Source organism: Hetaerina americana, unplaced genomic scaffold (assembly GCF_022747635.1).
Source record: "Hetaerina americana unplaced genomic scaffold, ioHetAmer1.1.p SCAF_9, whole genome shotgun sequence".
Classification (NCBI taxonomy): Eukaryota; Metazoa; Arthropoda; class Insecta; order Odonata; family Calopterygidae; genus Hetaerina; species Hetaerina americana.
The window spans coordinates 24,708,151-24,721,240 of record NW_027287538.1 but is presented as its reverse complement, the minus strand read 5'-3'; positions in this window follow the sequence as shown (position 1 = coordinate 24,721,240).

The window sequence follows — 13,090 nt, the reverse complement described above, 5'->3', positions numbered from 1 at the left end:
ATACAATTGTGACTAACAAGTATTTTCCTTGGTTCGATGCTTAAAGTTTCCCCTCCAAACCTATAGCTATATGGGCGAGTGGATATCTTTTCCCAGAAATGCTGGGACCAAATAGCATGCTCCGAATTTTGATGATGATTGGACAGACGAGGAAGAAAGGAAACCAGACCCTGGTTTAACTCGGGCGAATTGGCTGAAATTTTGCAATAAAAAAAAGTTGCATTTTTTACAAAACCACTCGTATCCACTAGCTCCATTTCAAAGTGATTTAGAACGCTGGAAGTAAAATATCATACGAGTTGCCCGGGAGCTTTAAGTGAAGAAGAGTTTTTCCCTGGGAGTCCGCGCGACCGTTCGCGGCGCGAGCTCGGTAGCGGCGACGTCGTTATATTCAAAACACTTCTCAATTTTTTATCTGGTGCCTTCACTTGGTCGCACAAAAAAATGTATCCCTAACTGCCCTACTTACATTCCCTCACATTCATCCTGGCACAATGCATGAGCAACGTAATTATTCCCAATGGGGCGCTGCCCTTTGGAATTCAAACAAAAAAAAGACGAGCTTCCCGCGCCGGAGAAATTATCAAAGTAGAAAAAAAACATATCCGTTTCAATCGTCCGCTTCTTGTCTCACGAGGCGTAAGTTATGTGTTAGGTGGAGAAACGACCATCGTGATTTTACGAACGATACAAAACTGTGTTTTTATCATCCATTTTTTATAATGTTGACATTATATTGATTATTGCTTGGATCCTGATGCTTCTTCAGACAATGGAATTGAAAGTTTTTATGGTGGATTTTGTTACTGATCTTATTATTCTTGCCGCCCAAGAAGGCAATTTGGAGTGTAAGAATCTGATTTTGTATGTGGAGACGATGAAGGGAAGGGGAAATCGGGTCAGCATTAACGCGCTCTTACTGAAATGCCCGAAAGGGCTAAGAAGCTAATGGTTCATCCGATGCGTGGTTTGAATGCTTTTGTTGGAGAACGGAGTACACCTTAATGAGTACGAGGAAGAATGAAAAGTTACCATATTTTCGAATCATCAAACTGATGTTGCTGTTTCACACGTTCAGCGACGCAGCACCAGATGCTATGGAGGAAGGAAACATTCATTTTTCAATATACCTGTAGATGCAGGAGATTGTAATTTGCTTTACCTTAGTACATTTCAACCATTGTAGTTCAGCAGCCTCAGCCAAGGGAGGTTAGTAGCGTAAGCGTCCTGTCCTCCAATCTTATATCAAACCAGAAAATCAGAGTGGGTAGGGCAAATGGGTAGAGAATGAAAATTCCACAAAAAACTCAAAAAATGTGTTCAATAACAGTAATGAATTAATGGAATGTGTCTATCTTTTGCTAAATTTTCCAATGCACTTCTCGTGGGCAGCGGACTTTCTAGTTATAAAAATTATGTTATGCGGACTGTAGCGTTGAAATTCAACATTAATAATGTCTAGGCTTAATGGTCTAAATTATACATTAATAATGTTCACTCAATGACGATTACGTCTTTGAAAATTAAAAATCCTCATGTTTTGGGTAAATAATTTACATTTTTATCGTAAAATATACAGCTTTTGAAGTTCCAAAGATGTAATTGTACTATAATACACCTCCTTGGCGTACTTGGCTTGCTCGAGTAGTTTTACTACGTTTTCTCTCCACCTTCCCTAAAAATATCTATGATCAGTTAATTAAGTCTTCTTTTATCTCTAACAGCTTGTATTAGTTGTCCTATGTAACCTATTAACAACTATCATTAAATAGAAAAACTATGCAATGCCAATATTTTTCCTTCACTGAAATTTCTCCTTCTCTATGCATTTCTCTTTCAACCTAATTTCAAGTGCTCAGTTGCTTTCTCACCTTAGTCTAATACTCATTTTCTAAGAGTACTCACCCCCTATTGCATTGCCTTTCTTTTTCAATCGTCTCATATATCTCGTCTTTAACTCCTTAGTCCTTATCCATCAACCTGTCCTTTACATCCGTGCCCTCGTTTTTTATTAATCGTTCATCGAGCATTGTCTTTTAGCCTTCTCTTCTTTTCCCAACTCCTCAGCCTTGTTTTTCCTTCAGCAATGACGGCGTGCAAATCCTATTTCAACATTAGAGGTTGTAGCCCTATTTATCCAAGTGAAGACTACGTTTTTATTTTTTTACGTAAGTATAGTTCAGCTCCTAAGTCAATCTACAATTATAAAGGCTATTTAGATGGAGGATGGGAATGGCTTTAGAACTTGCTAATGGAATCCCATAATATTCCTATCAGTTTTACCTATTCACATCAAAATCACTTAAATATAGGATTTTAGAACTTTATTTGTCATACCCTTAGATAAGCCATAAAAACCTCGCGCAACCTTAAAAATTGACAATAGCACCAGATAGGAAGCATTTAAAGATCGTTTCAAATCCATTACGAGCTCATTTGCCGTGGGAAATCATACGAATCTATGGGGATCAATCTCAAGAAAGTGAAAAAAAAATGTATGTTTGGTTGACATTTTCTAAAATTTGGCCTTGCAAAGAACGGTTGAACAATAATTTAAATTAAGTTAAAGTTAAAAATTCTGAGTTTATTAAGTGTATGTAATCAATACATAATTGAGTTTGAGTTAATAATAAAGCTCAAATTAACCAAGTTATTATTAAGCTTCCGTCAAATATTAAATTTTATCTATTAGCTGCATTTTCATTCAGAAAACATGATTCTAACTAAACTATTACATATTTTACTAAGTGAACCGAAGGGGTTCTGCGCGGAATATTTTTCACAGCAGACGAATTTGAAAAAAATCAAAATTTCTCGTTTCATACCCGGAACACAAATTCAAATTTCAATACGTTTATGTGCTGACAAAAGCATTCACCCATGCCTGTAATAGTTACAACGCAATACATACATAAGTTTTACTGCTGAAGTGGAGTAAAAAAAACAGATTTTCGTATTGAAATATTATTAAGTGTTGTATTCACAATTTAAGCGATCAGAAAGTTGCTTTCAGCACGAGCTACGAGCGTGTTGCCCAAATCATCCCTGATAAAATAGCTTTGTTTTTCAGTCATTATGTTAATAACCACATCTCACCTAACGTTTGACGTCCAGATGCCCTAAATAATGGACGAAAAAGAAACCACACGCAGTTGTTGTAAAAGGTCCCGAGGACTTGCTTCGCTCTGAATTCCAAATAAACTCAATTTTTTATGATACCGGGGTGTAAAACTATAAAAATCGAGTTCCTACAAAAAGTATTAGGTAATTTATTATTTTTTAGGAAGTGCGATATTTGGTTTCTATACCTATACTTACCCCTATTAATATCACGGAGAAGAACCATTATATAGCAGAATACGGTAGCTTTTTAATTCACTACTTCGTGCAACCTCAAAATTACTTCGCCTCCTTTCTCTTTTCATTTTGCAAGGAACATTTTGAAGTTCATTTGAATGACATTATCCCTTTAACTGCCTTGATTAGGACGGTGCAACGTGGGAATAAAATGGTCTCTGTTTTGAATTCCCTCGCTAAAAGAGTTCCTCCTTAAGGTGGTGCAGTACGACTTCAGCATATTTGCATCAATAGGAGTAACAGTTTTTTCAGCAATCTCATGGACGCTGTGCATTCTCATTCAAAAACGAAGAGACCTAAGTGTGGATTAAAAAATCATCTATCATGCCAGGTGAACCATATCATGGCTAACGGGCACGCAATTATTGGCCTTTAAGCGGAAGGCTCTAAAAAAAACTGTCGAAACCCTTCGGATATTCTTAAAGGCTCTCATTATCAATGTAGATGAGACGGTGGCGAAAGTACACGCTTTAATAGGGGAAGGAAAGTTCATTTTGTTCGGTTTTGGAGATGGGAATAACTACTGAAGAGAGATGCTATCCCGAGAAATTCAAGTTCGGAAACACAGAAAATCGAATAAGATTAATCTCATTAGAAAGGATAAAATGGTGCCTGAGGAGCAAAAAAATGCCTTAAAATGCCCAAGGGAAACAATCGTGGGTCACGGAACGTGATGCACCGGTCCAGATAATTTAAATCACGTTGCATCAATCCAAGCGGGACTCGAATATCTTATATGCGTCGAAATAATGACCAATTTTAGGGTTCGCGTCATTTGATATGAAATGTGAGATTATAAAGCATTAGGCTATACTGCGTTCCTTCGCCTAAATTATTAATAATTCCGATACGGTTTATTCTTATATCAACTCCAAGTTGCATAAAGTTTCGTAAAGGAGTGTCTTTCGCCGGTCGAAGAAAGGAATTGAGTGAGTATGAAGCTAGATTATCATGAATGCCGGTTATTAGATCAATCTAGAGCGGCTCATGCCTTGGAGGATAAAAATAATGAGGGAAGTGTTTTCGATTATGAAAGAAGGAAGTAGTAATTGCTTCTTTGCGGTGAGTAAGTTGAATTCTTTCAGTGCAACGACCCTCCTTTCTTTCATATTCAGGGCTGGGCAAAATAGGTAATTGAGAACTGCATAGGATGATGAGGATTGAGAATCGACTGTTCTTCCGCATTCTTCTGTCTCGTGCGACGACGGTTTCCCAGGAAGTCCAGCAGGTTTCTTCAGATCAGAATTGCATATTCGATACGTACGAAAATCAACCGTAGTAATCGACCGTTAGGTTGGTTTCTTTGATGAGGGTAGACCTCCCTTAATGCTAAGCTCTATACGGCGTGTGAAATTCACAACCTCGGGAATGGGGGACATTTCCTTTCGCTGCGCGGCTTTCGGTTTTCCAGAAAAATCTGATTCCCGGAAAATCACATAAATTGTATGAAATTTATGTGATTTTCCGGGAATCCTCTCCTCAGAGGGATCAAAAGGGATCGAACCCGACCCCCCCGCGGGTAGGGGGATAGAGAATACTCCCGCAGTATCCCTGCTTGTCGTAAGAGGCGACTAAAAGGGCGGGGAGAAAACCCCGAAAACAAACCCCAAGCCAGCAAGGGATGCGTCCGGACAGTGCTGTGGATCCACTGTCTGTGAGCGGCCATACCATCTGGCCTGCGATCCGCCCAGGTGTTTGCCGTGCCTGGAGACCCGTAAGGGAGAAAAGGGGATCCTGGAGGTTGAGCTTTCTGGTTCCCAGCAGGGTGTCGGATGCCCTGTATGGACCGGGGAGTGATACCCCTCTTCGGCCCCGGATTTCGTGTAAACGGGAGGCCGGGAGCTAGCCACTCCCGGTCAATCGGCTTCCGTCGCGTTTTCGCTCCGGTGGCGAGTGCCAAGGTTGTGGGGGTCTGCGTAGGGAGGTCGGAGATGTAAGGGTTTTGGTGGGCCCTTGCACCGAAGATCCACCCCGAAACAGACAACCACTCCAGAAGCGCTATATCCCTCGAGTTAGCCCTGGCGACCACTCCGGTTTGGCGGAGTGGCGTCCCAAATGTGTGGCTCCGTGGCGGGTGGGGAGGCCGAGGGACGAATCATTTCTTATTATGGAGGAAAAACCCTTTCCACCACTAAAAAGATCCCGTCCGGACACCGGCGGGGGAGAAAAGTGTATCAGCGCATGTAAGCGCTATTTAATTATGTCTTGTGCAAAGGAAGGTGAGACCTTGAAAAAGGTTTCTCCCTTCTTAATTCGCAGAGTGTTATCACAGATTGTGCCTGGGGACCCAAAGAGCGTGAAGAAGCTCAGGGATGGTACACTACTTATAGAGACCCTGAACGACACACAGAGCGAAAAACTACTTGCTATGGGAACGCTCCATGACATTCCGATTAAGGTGGAGGTGCACCGCACTCTTAACACCTGTCGGGGAGTCATCAGTCACTACGACCTTCTATACGTGGACATCGAAGAAATCAAGAGAGAAATGTTCTCTCAGGGAGTGACTGATTGTCGCCGACTCACCACAAGGCGCAACGGAGAAAACGTAAACAGCACCTCCGTGATCTTGACGTTTGCGCGTGATAGACTACCCGACAAGGTGTTTGTGGGCTATGAATCGGTACCAGTGAGGCCATTCATCCCAAATCCCGTGCGTTGTTTCAAATGCCAACGGTTCGGCCATGTCGCGTCGCGCTGCGAGGGCAAGGCCACCTGCCCGCGCTGTGGCAAAGACGCGCACGAGGATAAAGAGTGCTCTTCGGAACCTCTTTGTGTCAATTGCGAGGGTACACACCCAGTGTACTCTCGTGATTGCCCGAAGATGAAAGAAGAGAGGAAAGTCATGGAGATAAAAACACTGGAAAAAATCCCATATGCGGAAGCGAGGAGAAAATACAGGGCGCTAATCGCCCCAACTTTCTCCCGGTCCTTTGCTTCCGTTGCAACCACGCCATGTGTAAAGTGTACCATCGCCACGCAGACAGAGATCCCGAAAGAATCCCCAATAGAAACCACGCAAGTGCCTAAACCAAAAAGGGTGAAGGATGGAAAGAGTAAGGTGGACAAGGAGCCACCTACTCCTGTGGGCCCTTCAAAGAAGAGCCCACTAAAAACCACCAAGGGGAACACGCCAAAAGGGCGTGAGAATACACCTTCCCCGCCGCCTCCAGTGAAGCCAAAGAAGCCGGAGGTAATTGAAGAGGACCAGAGTATCTCTGATACTGAGGTCTTCGCAAACGAGTGGAAGAGGAAACATCGCTTCAAGCGATAACCTCAATAGAGTTGGTCATCTCCCTTTTTAGTCATCTTATTTATTTATATATTTATTTATTTATTTATTTTAATTTAACACTTTAAATGTGTTCCATTCTGCAGTGGAACTGCAATGGTTTTTATCGGCACAAGGAGGAGCTGGCCATTTTAATCCAAGATTTTAAACCCTCTTGTATTTGTCTCCAAGAGACCCATTTTAAGGCTGAAGATAAGGGTATTCTGAAGGGGTTCACTGTTTTTAGAACGGATGACCTAAGTGGCCAACGAGCCCAAGGGGGAGTAGCAGTTGCGGCCCGTGAGGCCCTCTACACCTCGCGAGTCCAACTGAACTCTCCATTCCAGGCCGTCGCTGTCACGGTGCACACCCCTGAGAGGATGACGTTATGCAACGTGTATCTGCCAGAGGGTGCACCGGTGACCCGCCTGAACCTTGAAGCCCTTGTCCACCAGCTTCCTCAGCCGTTCATTTTGATGGGAGATTTTAATGCCCATGATCCTCTCTGGGGAGGGCCAGAAACCCAAAGCAATAGGAGAGGTCGAATTTTATCCAACTTTATTGAGGATTTTAACCTGTTTTTATTAAATAGCGGCGAAAAAACCCGGTTTAACAGCTTCAATGGGGAATTCTCAGCAATAGATCTTTGTCTATGCTCGAGAAGTCTTGCCCCAAAGCTGAAAATGTCCACCCACAACGATCTCTGTGGGAGTGACCATTTTCCTCTTCTACTCGTTAAAGAAGACTCTTCGCCCACCATTTCAAAACCTCCGGAAAAGTGGCGTATTAACCGTGCGGACTGGCCACTTTTCAAGCGTACGTTTACATATAAACACGACGCAAGTTTCGACGCGTTGCACAACGTCGATAAACTAAGTTCAACGCTGTTGGCGGCAGCTACCAAAAGTATCCCTCGTACGTCCGGGAATATAAATCGAGCTCCTGTCCCTTGGTGGAACGGGGAATGCGACCGGGCGATTCGGGCGAGGAAAAAAGCATTGAAAATTTTTAGAAAATATCCCACGGCAACTAATCTGGCATCGTACCGCCGCCTGAGAGCGCGAGCTCGAAGGGCCGTGAAGGAGGCCAAGAGGGCTTCCTGGATAGAATACGTCTCTACCATCAACCATCGCACGCCGCTTGGTCAGGTATGGGACAAAGTGAAGAAAATCTCCGGGTCCAAGGGCTCATTCGTCATCTCGCCATTGCTTGTTGCTGGCCGGGTGGTTAATTCACCTGCCGAAATAAGCAACATATTTGCCAGTCAGTTCGCGGCCAATAGCAGTGACGAGGGCTATGCCGCGGACTTTGCGAACCTGAAGAGGCGATGCGAGAGTGTCCCTCTCAATTTCGGTGCAGGTCCTACAAGCGAATATTACAATGAGCCTTTCACGTCCTGGGAGCTTAAATCCGCCATCGAAGACTCCCATTACACCTCGCCAGGGGCGGACGAAATCCACAACGCATTTCTCCGGAACATTCCGGAAACTGCGATTGGGGAGGTCCTAAATACCCTCAACCAACTTTGGAACGAGGGCAGTTTTCCAAATGCCTGGCGAGAGTCCATCGTGATACCAATCCCAAAACAGGGCAAGGACAAAAATGACCCGAACAACTACCGTCCCATATCTCTCACCAGCTGCCTGTGCAAGGTGATGGAACGGATGGTAAACCGACGTCTCATGTGGTGCTTGGAGAGTCGTCACCTGCTCTCCGACGCTCAGTGCGGCTTTCGGCGTGGCAGGTCCACGACAGACCATCTGGTGCGCACTGAGAACTTCATCCAGGAAGCCTTTCTCCACCGTCAACACGTCATAGCAGTCTTTTTCGACCTGGAGAAGGCCTATGATAGTGTGTGGCGATGGAGAATCCTCAACACGCTCCACAAGTGGGGATTTAGAGGCAACATGGCCCTATTTATCAGGAATTTTTTAACTAACCGCCTTTTTAAAGTAAGGACTGGGAAGCACTTATCCCGATCTTTTACACAGGAGAACGGGGTACCCCAGGGCTCAGTACTGAGCGTGACGTTATTTGCCATCGCCATCAACGACGTGGTGGAATGCATCAATGCCCCGGTGATGGCATCGCTCTATGTGGACGACTTAGCCATATTTTGCCGGTCGACACGACTGCCAAACGCTTCCAGGCAAGCCCAGGTGACTCTAAACAAACTGGGAGAGTGGTCGCGAAAGAACGGATTTCGTTTCTCCATGGAGAAAACGAAATGCGTGCACTTTCACCGTCTTCGCGGTTACCACGTTACCCCGACCCTAACCCTGTTGGGTAGGATTCTTCCATTTGTGGAGTCCGTCCGCTTTCTCGGCATGATCCTGGACCAAAAGCTGAACTGGCGGGAGCATATCCGCGTGTTACGCGAGAGGTGTCGCCAAACCCTCAACGTTTTAAAGTTTTTAACTCACTCCACTTGGGGAGCAGACCGCACCAGCATGCTTTTATTGTACAGAGGCTTGGTGCGATCCAAACTGGACTATGGTTCCATAGTGTATTCCTCAGCACGAGAGTCTTACTTGAGACCACTCACATGTGTCCACAATGCTGGGATACGGTTGGCCACCGGGGCATTTAGAACAAGCCCAGTCCCAAGCTTACTTGCAGACGCAGGGGAGCCTCCGTTGGAAACCCGCAGGATGATTTTAATGGGCAACTATGCCTGTAAAATTTTATCAGAGACAATGCACCCTTGTTTTAACATAGTTTTTAACCAACGGTTTTTAGACTTATTTAACAGGCGGAGAAGGGCAACTAGGCCCTTTGCCGTTCGTTTTAATGATTTTATTAATGAGGTAAATTTTACATTTCCTCAAATATGCCCCGTCTCCTATGCTAAGTATCCGCCTTGGTTAACACCAATGCCGGATATTAAACTCATTGCCAGTGCACGCCGCAAAGCCAAGACGACCGATTCCGAATACCAGCAGCTCTTTAGTGCCGTCCTCAGCTCACTTTCTGACTTCGTCCCAGTCTACACCGACGGGTCAAAGTCAGAATCTGCATGTGCCTATGCGGTCGTGTCCCACTACCATGGAGTCGTGAGGAAAAAACTGCACACTTCTTGCAGCATTTTCACAGCCGAGCTGTCAGCCATAAGGACGGCCCTAGGAGAAATAAAAGAAAGCAATGGCTCTTTCCTCATCTGCACCGACTCGTTGAGCGCCCTAAAATCTTTATCGGTCTTTGCACCTGTGCACCCGATAGTCCAGGAGATCCATTATACCCTGTTGTCCCTTCAGAGAAAGGGGAACAGGGTCTCCTTTATATGGACTCCTGGTCACGTCGGCATAAGAGGCAACGAAAAAGCTGACCAGGCAGCGAAGGATGCCCTCCGACAACCCGAGACCGACTCCACCTTGGTTCCAATGGAGGACGTGAAGGCCGCCTTGCGGAACTCGGTCCTGCATCAGTGGAAGGAGACTTGGCAGTCTCTGCAAAATAATAAACTCAGGGCAATAAAACCGGTCGTTTCCCCATGGTCCTCTTCCATCCGGAGCATTCGGAGGGAAGAGGTCATGATTACGCGCCTGAGAATAGGACACTCTGCCCTCACTCATTCGTACCTCTTTGCGGAGGTAAAAGAACAGCCCCGCTGCAATGAGTGCCTCCAACCCCTGACGATAAAACATATCCTGACGGAATGTACAACACACCAAAGGGCCAGAGACATGTTGAAGATAAGGGGAGACTTAAGAAATATTTTAGGGGATGACTCTGGGTCTATAAACCGAGTCTTAAGTTTTTTAAGGTCAACCGGTTTAATGGGGCAGCTTTAGCTTTGGAGCTCATAATTTTAATGCTTTTGATTTTAACATTTTCCTTTTTTTTTCTGTTTTGTTTGTCTATTTTATTTATTTATATATTTATTCGTATTTATTTGTTTACTAATTCCTAGTTTAAAAGGAACATAAGTTTTACGTAATGACAGTGGTGCAAAATGACCATAGCTGTCGACGCACCCTACAAACCCCTAAAACTACTACTACTACTCGAACCCGGACCCCCTGTTCACAAGACCAGTATTCTGTATTACCAACTCCATCCACAAAAAGAGTATACATTTGATGCGTGATATTCTGATTAGGGGATTTTTGCATTGATCTTCATTTCACATTTCTGTGACGATAGGTTCTTTTTTATTCTTACCAAAATATGAAAGCAAAATCCGCTCAGTGCAATGAAATGTAAACCTTAAGTTATGATATTTGGTTCTTACAATCGAAATTGTAGACTCAAGCGAATGATCAGATTGAAAGAATTTAGCCTTCATTAACTACCAGATGAATAGATGAAGTTGGGAAAATTTTGCGAAATTGATAAACATCTCTATCACAGAAATGTTTGAATTGGACCTTTACCACCCGCTGGCTGTATTCCAATTGCTGCAATTATGCGTAAATACCCTCCTCCCACTCCGATTTCAATTTCCTTTCCCACCCCACTCCTTCCTTTAATCCAGTCTCACATTCCTACTAATGTAAGCATCATACATGTATATCTTATGTAGTACAAATAGTAAGTAGCAAGCTAACGTAGTAAGTATAATTATGTGGCGACCATAGTGACTGTAGCAGAAGCTAACAATACGTTCATTTTTTAAAATATTTGTGCATTTTAATAGGTAACCAATATTTTAGCAAAACTTAATTTTGATGTTGTACGCCTGTTGTTGAATCACTCCCTTCCATACACCTTAGTGGTGGCGTGCAGGGTACTGTGCAAACGTATATGCTCAAAGTACTTTATCTTTGTATGGGATTTTAGCCGATCGACTGCAAAAGATGTGCTGTGAAATTTGGAAAAAAACATACATGGTGATAAAACAATCCCGCATACATTCACCGAGATCAGATTTAAGATCATGAAATTTTAGTGTGCCAAGAAACTTGCTCAGAGTAGATTTAAAATATGTCAGAATAGATATGTGAAGCTTTTGCTCTAAAAATTTTCCCTTTCTAAAGATCCTTATAAACCCCGCCAACGGTTTTATTAGTATCCTATAAATTCGAAGGTCAGTTAGTCGCCATTATATTGTTGTTGAAGATTTTATTTAATGAAAATAATACATGTCCGCTAAATATTTAGGTTAATTATGAGTAAAAATATTTGTGTACCGTCCCCCGAACAAATATTCTTCTTATTTCTATAAAATATTCATGTGCAGGGTGGTAGCGTATTTTACAGATGTGTTCTGGGTGCGATGAATAATGTTTGTACGGCCGCAGTGGAAAAGTCTGAAAAATGCGCTTTTATTCATCATAAAACTTTGCAGACTAACAGTTTATTTTACCTTATATAAATACCTGGAAGAGAAAAATATATTTGAAATAATTCTCATTCTTTAAGATTGAAAAATCTCCTAAGATTATTTTTCATAGATTTTGGTAATTTTCTGCTGGAATTGAAGTACGTACGTCGTATGAGTGTGGTGGCATAGTGGAGAGAGCGCTTGACTCCTGTACCGAGGGTCCGGATTCAAATTTGTGTGATTGGACAGTTCAGGTATCAGATCTACAGGTTGCAAATTGAAAGGAACTGGTCCACCTATGCTCACTTGTGAACTGTTTATGCTGTAGAATTCAGTACGAAGTTAGTTTTACACTCCCAGTTTTACCAACCCTGACGGTTTAATTACTCTGGCTTTTCATTTCTTATTCGACGTTTTAGTTTTAATTTTGATATTAAGCACGGGCGTATTTTATAATTAGAAGACTGATAAACCAAATGTTATAAAAAGTAATTCATGAATGGCAGTCATTCTGTTGCTTGAAGCTGTATTAGTTCGATTGGAAATTGATTTGTGCACAACTTGTGTATTTTAAGAACTTCACTCATAATAATTGAGAAAAATACTCTTTTCATATTATTTGTTTTTTTGTGACTTGATTGCCGTCTGAGTAATGTTGCCTATTCCGGAAGGGGCGGTGTTGAAAACCTTGACATCCCCGTGTATTAACCTAGAAAGTTTGCAGAACTCAACTTTTGCCGAAGGGGATCAAATACTTTATTGCTCCTCGTTACAATGTCTGATGCCGTACACTTGCATCGACCACTCTCTGAAAACCAAACTATATCAATGGAAAATAGCGTATTCTTTAAATTATATAGTTTTGATGTAATGTTTGGAGAAATGAATTCAATTTTGTCAATACCTCCGTAACCATGCCATGAAAAAGACCATTCGACTCGCCATGCATCTTGCCACAATTGCTACGGAAATTGTTCAGTGACCTCTTACTCCTGCACTTCTTGAGCTTTGCTCCTCATCGAGCCGGGGTCATGGCTACTCCACATGATTTATGTTTACGCATCTAAACCCATTATGCATGCGGGCATATATTCATTATTTTCCTATAGTCTAATTCTCTTCCTTCTTCTTCTGGTGCAACCTTTCTGCTTACATTTTCTCGCGAATATTTTTTCCACCCACTCGACAAAAGGATAGCT